The following is a 14,741-nucleotide window of genomic DNA, read 5'->3' on the forward strand; positions in this document are numbered from 1 at the left end:
TGTTGCTCCCCACAACCTCTGGTTCAGGGCTGGGAATGGCTCCAGTGGCTAGAGAAGGCTCATATTGTCCAACCCAATGTCTTTGGCTTTATATGGGAGGCAAGATAGTGACCCATACCCCTTTCCTCCCTGTCCCTGTGGGCAGCACTCAGAGCACACTATTCAGTATACAGCCATGGGACAAAGCCAGCTGCTGGAGCCTTATCTTCTCACTTGGGCCCTGTGGCCAGGAGCCTTTGCTTAGCCATTGCCGTGGGTATCACTGCAACCCTTCCCAAACAGGCCCTCTCTGGACTCAGCTAGGATCCACACAGGACCAAGTGCCCACATGGAGGGAGCTGTCTCCTGTACCTCATCTTCCCACCTTCAGACCCTATGTCATGTCTCTGGACTCAGGCCTAATGGGTAGAAGAGCCTGTCCTTGATTCAATTCTGACTAGGAAATCAATACTCCAGACAGATAAAAAGTGAAATGAAATCATGCCAGAGACAAAATGGCCTAAATCCAAATCCAGGCATGATGGTTAACTTTCACTGACAGGACCGGACCTACAGTAAGCTAGGAGACCAGGGAGACACATGCTGGGCATGTTTATGGCGGAAGTTCCAGAGTTGATGAAGTGAGTCAGGGAAGACAGGCCTGATTGCTAGCGGTGCCACCCCACAGACTGGGGGCCTGGACAGAGTAAAAGGGGAAAGGGAGAAATGGAGAGGAGGCATCTCCTCGCTAAGAAGCAAAGAACAGATGCTACCACATGCTGCCACCACCATGATTCTCTGCCCAAATGCATGGCGCCAAGAAGCCATTCAGTGAGCCCTCTGAAACTGTGAGCCTAATGATCGTGGCTCCCTTATGTCATTCTGTCAGCTGGCCTGAGATGGTTTCTGCAGCACCTTGGAATCCTTATGGAAGGTGGATGACAGGATCTGGCCTTTTGGCTCTTTAGAGATGTAGAGAACTCCCTTGGAAAACATGAGAAGTGGTCTTACTGTAGCCATAGCTGGGAATGGTGGTAGTGTGTGTATGGGGGGGCATGTTTGTCACCATCATGTATCCTTGGTTTGGGAAAAAGAGAGGGACTAGGAATACCTCCCATGAGGCTCAGAATCCTTCCCCAGCCCCAGAGTCAGCAGGAAAGCCAGGCAGGACATTTGATCCAGTGCAAATATGGCTGCTAGGTTTAAGAGGCTGCATTCCCTATGCAAACCTGTCTGCAGGACTTCCAGCGTGGTCAGTACAGTGGCGCAGAGAAAGAAGCCCGGTTCCTGGTCACTCCCAGAGTGGGGGAAAGGACACCAAGAACGTTTGAGCATTGTCTCTAGGACAGTCTGACTGTAAGCGGAGGGGACCTCAGGCACATGGAGAGAAGCAGGTGGTTCTGCAAGGGTCTTTTGAGATCTAGGGCACAGCTTGGCAATCCAGTGCTTCCGAAATGCAGTGGGTCTTAGGGGTGGGAGGGGGGACAGACTCCAGGGAAGCTCAAGGGCAGAGGGGACTGAGGCAAGTCATGCTCTGTGTAATCTTACGGTGAACTGCAGTCGTGGGGGCTGGAGGGAGTTGCAGCCCTGGCTGAGAAACAGTTTTCTACTGTAGGGAAGGGATAGAAGGGGGGTGGTGTAGTTCCTCACCCAGAAGTGCCAACAAAGACACCAGACGCATCAGTAGACCTAACTCAGTCAATAGGACCAACTCAACAGTGGGTGCTCTTGAAGTGGGGACTGCTAGCCAGCATAATTCACACACAGATGTAATTTCTTTGTTCAGTTCACTCAAGCTACATTCAAACCTGCTGGACTGCTTTGCTTTCTTCTTCTTTGTGTTTTTTTTTTGAGGTTGTATTTTAATTACAACATCTCTTCCTCTCCTTTCCTCCCTCCAAACCCTCCCACTTATTCCTTCCCACTCTCCTTCAAATTCATGGCCTCTTTTTCCATTAATTGTTATTGAATGCGTGTATTTGTATATGCATATATATATATATATTCCTAAATCTTTTAAAAGCTAATCCACTTTATTTGCTTGCAGAGGAGGGCTCTCCTTTTTCAGATGAAAGATTTGGAATTTGGAAACTTAAGCCAAAGGAGAGGCTAACGATTCCCTGGGGGCTGGTCTCCTGCTTTCCCTTAGAGTACTGCTAAAGTGACACCTTTCTAGGGTAGGCAACAGAATGAGGGTGATATTCGAGGGGCTTTTGAGACTATCACCTCCTCCTAGGCAGTTTAGAGTTTATCGCTGGCAAACATGGCCAAACCTGCATTGAAATAACCTATTACTTGTCGTCCTTGTTGTTTTAAACAGGCGGCACCCAGGCGCTTTGAGTATTTTGCTGTGGGGGTTTTTGGCAGAACATATTTCAAGGGAGAGGAAGTGGATAGCAAATGGTGGGAAAGAGCAGATGAATTGCCTACGAAGCTTGTGTGTGCTGTGTATGGATATGAATTAGGGTATTTGGAGCCCTTGCAGTATTCCTGGTGATGTCCTTTACTTATTATTCATGGTTTCATTATGGTCCCTCTTATTCACAAGCACACACAGCTAGAGGCAGGGGAGGTGCCTGGTTCAGTCTTAAACAACAAATCCAAACATAAACTTCACCATGTATTTTAGAGTTATAGGTGTATGCATTACTTTGTCCCATCAAATCTTGCCTTTCCATTTTGGCCACATAAATGGTTGTCATAGTGATTTGCTTCCAGCCCCTGTGGCTTTGATGTAGATCCAGGGCTCAGAGGGTACCCAGTGACCATAAATTCAGCTCCCAACTGTCCCCTTTGGTCTCTGAAAGTAATCAGATATGAAATCTGCCAGAAAGCAGCTCCTGTAACTCTTGCCTGAGTGAAAATTACATTGCAATTAGGCTAACGCAGACCTTATGTTAGAGGCATGCAGAATGGGGCCGGTGGTGTTCATTCATTCTTCTGTGAGTTGGTAAGTGGGACATTTTCGAGCATTGAGCTGATGGAAGTCATGACTTCTGAGATCCAGTAGTAGATGCTGATTTTCTCCTAAGAATCTTTGTGTCTCTTGGTGATAGACCAGATTCTTGAAGGAAGGAATGTTTAAATATCTCTTCAAGGAGATTTCACACCCTTCTCTAGTGATATTTTGCTCATGTTATTTTGTAAAACTTCTGTGTATGTCAAGCATGAACATCATCTTTAAAGATTAAAGGGGTCTGGAGCAATGGTTCCACTATTAAGAGTGATTGCTGCTTTTAACCCACATTGGGCACCTCACAACAGCCTATAATCCCAGTTCTAAGGGATCTAACTCTTTCTCTTGGACTCTGCAGGAACTTACACTCCTATGCTGATATGCACACCTGCCTCCTCCATAAACACACAGTTTTAAAAATAAGAATAAAAAGGGTGTTACCTTACAGTCTTTTCTCCCTTAAATGGAATGGATTGACTAAAATATGGAAGCAAAGACTTCAGGAGCCTCTTGGTGGTTGAAGGGTCTAAGCTACTAGAGGCCGTATAAGACTGCAAAATGTAGCTAATAGGGGAAAAGGGATGTAATGCCATTTGTGTGTTCACCAAGGACAGGGCATTTTCCTCTAGTCTTTCCTGGGGTACAGTCTGACATCTATCAGATAGTCAGCTGCCATTCAAGACACAAGACATGAAAAGGAGAAGGTGAGCCCAAGGTGAGCGGAGGCAGCAAGTCATTGAGACACTTTGGGTGCAAGGGCAAAAGCAAGCACCCGAATGCGGCTTCCTTGGTGGTTTGCATTCGTTTTCCTAACGTGAAGTTGGGAGGCAGAGAATTGCAAGGCAGGATTAGCAGGTCCCTAATGCAATTAGTTTGTCCTCTCCCTCCTGGTCTAGACACCACCGCTCCAGCATCACATTCATGTCTGTGCAACCTAATTTCTTTTGCTGTGACAAACTACCTGAGAAAAATCAGCCTTTAGGAGGAAAGATTTTTTTGGGCTTATGGTTTCTGAGATTTCTGTCCATAGTCATTTAACTTAGTGATTTCTGAGCACATGGAGAGGCAGAATGTCACAGTGGGAAGTAGGTTGCAAAGAAGCTAGGCTTCTCATCCCATGGCAACTAGAAATGAGAGAGACCGGGTGAGAGAGGGAAGGAATGAAGGAGGGAGGGAATAAGAGACAAAGAATAAGATATCCACTTAAAAGGCTTGGCTCCAGTGCCCTACCTGCTTCAAGTAGGCTCCATCACCTACCTTCCAATAGTGATTAAGTCATCGACAAGATTAGCGTCTCATGGTTCAATCACTTCTAAACACTGTTGTGGTAAGTACCAAGACTTCCTCATTGTGGGGATTGGGAAGCATTTAGATCTTAATAGTAAGGGCATTCTAAGTCTGCAGAGTCCAAAGTACGGAGCAAAGAGAAGATGAACACGTTCTACTTGCTCATTCATCTTCTTCCTTTCTGTGTTTTTTAACTCCCAACTTCTGTATGTGTCTACTAATGTTTCATTGTAGGATTGTATCCTACCTAGTTATGAAGGAAATAGGAAAATGAGTATCATTGACAGGAGATGCTGCCTATGGAGTAAAGGGGAGAGTGAACAGACTGCTATGTTGGTAACCAGCAGTGTTGGCTATGGGTAGAATCTTGGAACCAGATTCTTCTCACAAGGGAAGTGGTACTGATGAGACTCGATGATCTGTCTACATCTTTTGGTGTGAAGTCTGAATTCTGTGTCTCATTTTCTGATTCATGATCTGAGTGTCAGTGGATGATGGCGAACACTTGGCTTGCATCTTCCAGCTGCCATGGTGAGGGCTTTGTTTGGCATTTGTTAGCTCTCCCAGTGCTTGCCTTCCACACTGGGGAGCCTGCTGGCTTCTCAGAGCTGGGAGTGCTTGAAAAGTAGCCAATCATTTCTTTCTAATTAAGGATCAAACATCATTTCAGATGGTCCCCTTCCTAAGATGTCATGGGAGATGTTCCTCATACCTGTCATGGGTGCTGATCACGTTGTCATTTTTGGCAACTCCTTCCTGGGATGAATAATAAAATTATTATAATCTTGCACCAGAGGGAGGGCGAGCAATTTGTAGAGTCCATTAAGAATTGAGCAAAGGATTGTCCTCTAATGAGATGGAAAGCGTCAGGAAGCCTGTTCATCATGCTGGTCTGTCACAGATACACAAAGGGTTCCTGGAGGGAGGGGCTCCCACAAGTCTGGCAGACAGAGGTGGTTGTCTTGGATGCACATTTACATATTGTCATTGATCAGCTGCTGGTGAGCAGAGTGACAGGCAGAACAGCAGAGCTGGGGCAGGGTGTGTGTGCCACCCTTGATTCATTCTCCATAGGCCCAGCAGCATTACTCTCCACTTCCTCATGTGGCAGAAAGAAAAATGGAATCAATGGGCATATCATCTCCTTGTTGGAGAGTGACAGCTCCCTCATTGCAAATCACCAGCACATTGATGAAAGAGATGTTCAAACGTCATAGATATAAATGCGTCCTGCGATCGTTCCTTGACGTGACTTACAGTTTAGGAGTCCATTTTTGAATCGAAACTTTATTACCAACCCCTTCACACACTACACAAGCAGCGTAGTATTGGCGCATACACCGTAAAGGCTTGCTTGCCACACATGCCCTCACTAGTCTCTCCGTGTCTGTTGTGAATTTAAATCTTTGGAAAGACTGAGATGTCGCTGTCTTGAGGATTAGTTCTTCTTTCTTATGAAGGTCCCTTCCATCTCAGCCTGGAATTTGTAACTGTACTTGCCACTTTTGGGGGAAAACAGGGAGGTGCTACCCTCCCCTTGCAGGATACTTCAATGGTAACAAGAGTGTACCTCTCAGAATTCTTCCTGTTTTGAAACAAAGGCTCCTTCAACTTTAGAATGGCCAGGAAGACACCAGTGCCCTGTAACTTCTTGGAAATCTATTATATTTTAAGGCTTCTTATAACATTGATTTGCATATGTATGTTGGCACATGTGCCTGCAGAGACCAGAGGAGGGCGTTGGATCCCCAGGAACTGGAGTTACCGGGGTTGTGAGCCGCCAGTGTGAGTTACAGGAATTGAACTGGGATCCTCTGGAAGAGCAGTGCACACTCTTAACCTCTGAGCCATCTTTCCAGCCTTTGCCATTATGTCTTTAAGAATTAATTTGTTGCAATGGGTAGCGCAGCATACTTTGCTCACAGTGTCCTTTGTAGGGCCGGATTTGGAGCCTCTCATATGTCATGTCAGGAGGGAACTGTACCAGCAATGGCTTCTTTTTGGAGTCACCAAGTTCTTCACTGATGAAGCCTCTGACGGTCATCTTGGGACTGACATTCAGTGTTTGTATTAACGTTGGTACTCTCATTGAGTGAGTGAGTGCTTTTATAAGAGGCACAGAATCTTTTGTTCATCACTAGGAGCAGGTGGGCACTTAATAAGAATCAATCAATAGCTTTTGCTCATATTGCAATGTGAGCCCAGTAGCTTCCTGGATCACTCCATAGGGAAAGATGTGTTTATAGCTTGTTTTATTTATAGAAGATTCCAGGGACTGTTTTTAGACCACCTTTGTTTGAATTTATGCTGGGAGTGACACTGACCCATCTGAGGTGGTGGCTGGGGGTCTGGAGGGTCCCTTGCCCCTGTTTTTGAGTTGCTAATAGTTCTAATTTGTCTCATTTCATTGCTGATGAGGGACAGGCTGGAGGTTCTTCTAAGCCTACTAGCTTTCTATATTGCCTTGAGCCCACACCCTGTCTCCTCTATATATTCCCAAAAACTTGCAGGACTCTGATGTTTCCTGGACATTCTACGCTTGAAGGAACCTTCTTTTCAAATGAAGCAGAATTCTGGGAAGCACAACTCTTGTCACCATTGAAATGAGAAGAGAGCCGTTTCACTATAGAGATAGCTCATTGGCTTGGAGCGATGGAGGGCACAGCAGACATGTCACTCTGTGCATCAGACATCACTTTTCTTTGCTGTCTCTCAGTTTCCCAGACATACGTGAGTCCTTCTGTGGTCTTCTTTCCATGGCTTTGGACCCTTTCCCCTCTCACTTCCTCTACTCCTCCTGCATTCATATTCGTGCAGAAATGGGTGGAGTTTCTGCTGGTTCCTGGGTGCAGGAGAGGTTCTGGGGCAGACACCAGTACTGACCCCATGGGCCTATCAGTCTCCACACAGCTGGGAGGGGACCGAGTTAATACACTGCACATTTGCTGGCTGAGGACAGCGAGGGGGTTACCTGGGTTCTTTGAACAGACATGACTATCTGCTCTATCTCTGGCATGTCCCTTATCTCTCAGGTCACTGAGGAAAGCCGCGACCTCTCTTCTTCATTATTTAGTCATTTGCTAGCTTTCTGTTTCGACTGCATCAATCTAGATAGGACTCTAGTTTGGGGCCCTTGATTTCACCTATCCAAAGAAGCCACAGGAGTCTTTTCCTGGAGGAAGAACAGTCATTTTTCTTATAGCAATATGATGCCTCTCTGATGGGAAAATATGGTTTTATTTAAAGGGCAATAATTTATTTCAATTATCTCCTTGAAACACTGCCTCCCTCCATATACGGGCCATGAGGAGGGAGTGTGGGAGTTACTTTGCACTGGCCTCTGGGAGAATATCCACTAGCAAGCTGCCACATGGTGATCTAGCATGTTCTTTACACAGCTCATGCCACATCATTTTCCTTCTTTATTTGCTTGATTGTCTGAGGCAGGGTCTCACTCTGTAGCCAAAGGCAGCCTGTTACTCACTAAATAGCCTCAGAGGCCCAAAATGTGGAGCAACCTTCCTGCCTTAGCCATGCTACTGCTGGGATTACAGGCATGCACCACCACGCCCGTTTCTTATTTCATTATATTTTCTCCCTTCGCCCTTCTTTCTCCTCTCCCTCCTCCCCCTTTTCTTTTATCCTTTCCCAGATGGTAAAGCCTTATACTCACCAGTTACACATTTTGTGTAAAGAAATACCGTTCCATTTGTTCTGTTCCAGACACCATTCTAGCCACCATTTATGAATGGATACTCTTGATTGCATCAAGGAAGAAACCTGCTGGGAACTGACATGACTTGGTTACTTTCTCCTTTACCCTGAAGTGAACTCTGGCCTCAGGGGCTTTGACATGGAGCTAAAATTACAAAACATTTTGTTGTATTTTACTATGTTGTTTACTTCTTCTTGGCGTGTGTGTACATGTACATGGTATATGCATGTATGTACATATGTGTGTATAGGTATGCTTGCCTTTGTGTGCCCGTGTAAAGGCCAGAGGTCAACTTTGGGTATCTTCCTCTATTGCTTCTCACCTTCTTTTTTTTGAGCCAGGATTGCTACTGAATGAAGCTCACCATTTCAGTTAGGCTATTGGACAGCAACCCCTTGTGATCTGCCTGTCTCTATTCCCTCCTCCCTCCAGTGCTGGGGTAACTTTTACATGGCACTGGGTTCCCAACTCAGGACTTTATGCTTGTGCAGCAAGTAATTACCCCACTGAGCCATCTCCTCCGCCCTTACCAGCTTATTTTTAAGATTATCTACTGTGTATAGCAATTGTTCACATTTCTTTCAAAATCTAAAATAGCTCTATTTTTAAACTTTATGACATATATTATAAATTATTTATATATAATGTAATGCTAAGGGTAGGTGCCAGGACCTAGTAAAACCATGTTCTGATTGGACTGAGTAAAACTTAGATATCCTGCTTAGATGTGTCAGCAGAGACCTAGGCAGGCCCTGTGAGGGCAAGAGAGAGGATGTGGGAGTCCAGACGGGATACCTGGCTTGAATGTGGGTCTAACCAAAGACCATCCTCATAGCCTTGGGCACCTTGTTTTTCTCTTTGAGCCTTGGTTTCTTCCTGCATTGTGATAAACACACAGCTGCTCTGAAGAGAAGAAAAAGCTTTAGGGATTTCCTAGGAGTTGGTAGAGGATGCGTGTTTGTCTTTAAGTTGGAATTGTTGCTTTTTATTTATTTATTTACTTAATCTGTGACAGGGTCTCATGTTGCCTGACTGATTTCAGTTTCATTATGTAGCCGAGAATGACCTTGAACACCCCCCTCTGCCTCCATCTCCCAAATGCTGGAATTTACAGGCAGAAGCCAAATACCCAGTAGCAATATTGTATTGAATTAAGACGTTATTATTTTAACAATGAAAACGTGACTACACATGGTCAACAGTGAACAAGACAGCATGGCCCCTGCACTCACAGAGCATCAGGCTGTGAGACAGAACCTATTTCCCAAAGACTCTTGGAGGTTGAGCTTGAGTGGGGGCACAGGCGTAGGAGAGGGTTTTGACAAGTAGTCCTCATATTTACTGGGGACTGGAAACAGATTTTCAAGTGATAGGGAAAATGGTGTAAGCTGAGATGCGTTAGCCTGGGATACAGACATGGGCGCGTGTTCTCTGAACAGAGGGCCTGCCCTTCTGCTTCAGGATTCTCTGCTGAAGCTGGCCAGGCAAATGAACTCATCGGCCAAACCTGCTCCATTTACAGCAGCCATAAAAGGGTTTCATCCCTCCCAGTTCTGGGCGGCTCTTTTACAATGGTGATCTTTCTTCCGGTTTTATATGTCAGCCCAAACCCTTTCTTTTCCACACTGCCTGGCATTCTCAGGAGCTGAGATTCTTCCAGAAGTGAACTTGGGTCCACACCCCCACTTTCTCTCTCTCCTCTGGCCACCCGTCAGGGACTTTCTTGTTCCTCAAATGAGAAATGGGTTCTGCTATGACTGCTGCTACTTTTCTCCCACGAGTCTTATTTGTTGAGGTGAGGAAGGCGGGCTTCGGTGCCACATTAGACGGCAAGCTCTCACCCCTTTACGTTTTTAGCTCCCTTTGACAGCTAGGCTGGAATTAGGATGGAGCACCAACCGCTGTTTTGCGAAGGCAGCTTGACAGGCACGATGGATTCACCAGCCTTTTGCTTCTCTCCTGTGTGTCACTCCACGCCAGAGACTCTCTGTGGATATTCCCATCTTTGTTTTTGCTTTCCTACTTCTAAAAGCTTCTCTAGTTTGAGGGAGAGTAACCTCACCCCTAATCCCCAGTGCTACGCTTAACAGGAGCTATAGAAACTTACTTTTATCTCTTGAATAGCATTCATTCCTGATCTATTCTCAGATTTGCTCTTGAAATGGCCCACTTTCAAAACTCCTCCTCTGCCCCAAGGACTGACTATTAATTTACCTGGACAGCTCCTTCTGGTCTCTGGAGCCACAGAATTTCTGGAAGGCTTACTCTAAAAATACAAGATGGTATCGGGGAGCCTCTCCCACAGTGTGCTCATGAAAGATTGTAATAATTGCTTTGCCTGATCCTGTGGGTGCATGTGTGTGTGTGTGTGTGCACGCGCGTGTATGCGCGCACATACTTGTGAATGTGCATACACCCTAGGCATGTGCGGAGATAAGAGGACAATGTCAAGTGGTGGTCCTCACCTTCCATTTGTTTGAGGCAGGGTCTCTCATTGTTCATCACAGGCTAGCTGGCACAGTAACTCCTGGGGATCTTCCTGCCTCTGCCTCCATCTTGTAGAAGTGTTATAATGAGAGACATGTGCTACTGTGTGTCTGACTTTCTATGGGTACTAGGGATCTGAACTCAGGTCCTGAAGCTTGCACAGCCTTTCCCACTGAGCTGCCCCCTTGCTCAAAAGACTATGGTTCTTTTATCAGAGAACTTATGACAACTGATATCTGCTTGCTCATTTATCATCGATCCTGCTGAGGTCGGGGAGGTTACTGTGTTCACAGTTCCTCTGTCACACTCAGTGAAAATATCCACAACTAGTGTGTGCTCAACACATAAATGAATGAATGAATGAATGAATAGATCAATGCTTTTATGAGGCTGTTTTTGTATGGGCTTGGTTTCAGTCTATTTCCTTGCTGTGTGACCTCATTTTCACCCACGAGATAGCCACGGTAAAGATACATCGAAAATAAAACACAAGCCTGAGTTTCATGTCATCTCCATGCCCCAAGGTGTTACCGAAAGCCTGGCAACTTTCTTTCTGTTGGCATGGCAACTGGTTTGACTCAAAGTGGTACAAAGGGGCTATTTTCCAAAAGAAAAAACTCCACACAGGTGAGTCAGTGGCTAAGACAAGGGTGTTGAGAATGGAATCCAGATGTAGACTCACCAAAGGACTTGTTAATGCTTCAGTTCTTGGTTCTTCATCTGTGAAATGGAATATGACTTTGTTTATGTGACAAGTATGACTGTTAATTGCTATGTCTAGAAGCGAAGCATAAACAAAACAAACAAAGTGGAGCTCGGAAGGATCCTTGGAACAAGGGCCTTTCTCAGCAGCATGTGTTGCACGCAAACGAAAAGCTCAAAATAACTTGAGCATCGACAACTGGGAGGCAGGGCTGACGCTGAGCGTGTCCTTAGTGCATGCAGCTGTGTGGCAGTGAGTGATAGTGTTAGTAGCCTATGAAGGCACTTCCTGTTCTCCCCTTTATCTGAAGCACTGGAGAAACCATGTGGTCCAGACTTCTTAGGGAGGTAGCAAACAGCACCACCCTCACCCTTGCTGTCTTGAGAAGTCCTTGTCGAAGGGAACTCCTAACCCATCTTCCATCAGTTTCCCTATTGCTACCATCTCAGATGCCCTGGCTCAGGGCAACCCTACCCACCAAACTTACCCTGACAGCAGGGAGGATGGTACACAGGTACCAGGCGACTGAGGAAGAACACTCAAGTTGAAGTTGAAGATCAACAGTGTTTTCCAAATTTCCCGAGACATTATCAGAGCTGAACCAACTGACGTTAGTCCTTATCTAGTGTGACATATCAGCATTGAAGCCGTTTTGAACTTCGATTTGCTGGTTTCAAAAATGAGACCACTTGAAGGATGTTGTGAGACTATGTGGCTGGCATCCTTCACTCCCAAAGCAGCATTCCCAGAGAGGTAGATTGTTTGGTATTTAATTCTGTTGATGCCTCCCTGGAATCACATTCAGACTTAATAATATGATGTTGTATGTGGTTTTCACAAAGTTCACACAAGTATTTGATCCTTCAAATGAGTTTGCTGTATCAGGAATATTCTCTGCCTCACAGAGGAGAATGGACCTTAAGATCTGGGGAAGTGAATGATATTGAAATAATTATATGCCTGAAGTTTATCACATTTCATTACAACAATCATAATGATAAGAAAGAGTGCATCAGTAAAGAACTTTTAGCATGTATGTTTGTGTATGTAGGTAGCTATGTACACATGTATATAACCTGACATATATAATGTGTGCTGACAAGTGGTATGATATATGTGTATATATACAATATGTACACCCACATACTTATATGAGCAGAATGGTAATTTAGTCCTTTAAAACATTTGTCACCTGCCAAATATATAAATGAGTTAGAACAGACCTTTGGACTTGTAAATTATTCTGGGGACTGATGGTAATGTGACTGTGATCAGCCGTTTTGACCTCTCCCATTTTGCCCCGGTTGATGGATCAGTCTGTCATGACATCACTCACTAGATATCCGTAGCCTTACAAATCATTCCGTCACTACACGCTGTGTGTAATTACAATGGGGTAATTTTAAAATTGAATTATTGGTAAGACTTCCAGGTATGCCTGTATAAGGACGTCAGCTTCCCAAAAAGCATCTATAAAGGAGAAAAAAAGTTGACAAAAGCATCTATTTCAGTGTTTTGGGAATTCACGCAACAACTCGAGAAGGCTTTGTGCTTGAGTCGCCCCTGAGGTCAAGTGAGAACAGTGGAAGCCTGTGGTGTTTTGGACGGAAACTGCTCTCCTCAGTTCAGCTAAGTTGAATCGTATGGCCATTAGGCTTCTTCAGAGAACCACAGTCAGGGTGGGGATTGTCCTGTTCCCCCCTCTCCAGAGATTTAGTTCAGGAACTGTTTTGAGTCTTAGAGAGTTATGAAATCCCCCGGGTTGCTCTCTGTAATCTAAAGAACCAGGAAAGCTCATGGGACAGTTTGAAGGCCAGAAAGCCGTGACCCATCATGGTGTAGATGCTGATTTGAATCTCAAGACCTGTGGACTAGGAGTGCTGGAGGCAGATGATCAATTTAGCTTGTCCAATTAGACAAGAGGCAGCCTTCATCATTTTCATTCCATTCAGAACCTAGTACGTGTGGATGACACCAACCCATATTGAGGAGGACTTTACTGAGTTCACCAATTCGAATGCCAGTCTCTCCCTCTCTCTCTCTCTCTCTCTCTCTCTCTCTCTCTCTCTCTCTCTCTCTCTCTCTCTCTCTCTCTCTCTCTCCCCCTCCCTCCCTCCCTCCCTCCCTTCCTCCCTCTCTCTCTCTCTCTCTCTCTCTCTCCCTCCCTCCCTCCCTCTCCCAACCCCCCTCTCACACATACAGTGTTTAAGCAGATACTAGGCATCCTATGGCCCAGTCAATTTGACATATCAAATCATCCTCACCGGGGTTTGCTGGGTCAGCCAGTGGTGTTACTGGGAAAGGTGGTCACCTGAATGAATGACCAGCCTGGAAAGAGAGAGGCCCACTGGGTTTGGTACCCTGATTTCCAGTTGTGTTTGGGAAAGAAAACTAAGCTGTGCCCATGTATACAGCTAAGTCCAGAGAGAATGTAAGTTTCTCAACACACTGTGGCCAACCCTGGAATGTTGCATATTATAAATCTGGAGATTGTATAGCTTATCATAGCAACCACAGTGATGAGAACAAGTGAGGGAGGAAGTGAGTTTTGGCATGAACGTCTATTCTGAGATGTAGAATGTCAATTCGCTTACACACGTATGATGTGATATATGTTTATATATAAGGGTGTATGCATACACGCGTACATATAGGGAGAATTGTATTCAGAACTTTTTTTTTTTTGGTTTTTCGAGACAGGGTTTCTCTGTGGCTTTGGAGGCTGTCCTGGAACTCGCTTGGTAGTCCAGGCTGGTCTCGAACTCACAGAGATTCACCTGCCTCTGCCTCCCGAGTGCTGGGATTAAAGGCGTGCGCCACCAACGCCCGGCTGTATTCAGAACTTTAATATATTTGTTACCTGCCAAAATATATAAACGAGGTAGCACAACCCCTTAAGAAATGAATGATGCTGAAATGAAAGGAAGGGTTTAGCAGCAAGCAAAAGCCAGGAGGGCTTCAGAAGAGCCTAAACTTTAAGTGCTAGCTCCTATCCTCTGCAGAGTCCATGCTTTTGACTTTTGAGCACACCCTTTTTTTTTGTCATCACTAGCTGACTACTGAGCTTGGCAGATGTCATAGGAACCCACATACCTGAGAGGACCCCAACGACAATACACGACAGGAGAGTTTTACAGATTTACCCAAAGTTACTGATTGTACAAAACAGACAAAAGACTCAACATTGGAATCCAGGATTTTTACTGTGTATTGTCTGAATGTTCAGCTTTTAGAAACACTAGCGAGACACACAAAGAAAGAAGAAAGCGTTCAGAAGAAGCCACCGTTAATAGAAATGGTCTCTGAATGTCCCCAGATGCTGGGGTTAGCAGACAAAGATTTCAAAGCAGCTATTGTGAACTACTTTACAAGAAAAAGAGGTTTATTTTGGGTTGTTATAGCTAGTTATCACTCTCTAGGGTTGCATAGGGCATCACATAGCAAGACAAAGCGCAAACACACACACACACACACACACACACACACACACACACACCCCTATGTCTATATCTGCTAGCCTCTGTCTTTTTACAAAGCCACCAGTAATGGGACATTGTGAATAATTCAAGTACATTGCATACACACGTGAAAATGTTATAATGGAACTTGTTAAT

Source organism: Mesocricetus auratus, unplaced genomic scaffold (assembly GCF_017639785.1).
Source record: "Mesocricetus auratus isolate SY011 unplaced genomic scaffold, BCM_Maur_2.0 Super-Scaffold_100676, whole genome shotgun sequence".
Taxonomy (NCBI): Eukaryota; Metazoa; Chordata; class Mammalia; order Rodentia; family Cricetidae; genus Mesocricetus; species Mesocricetus auratus.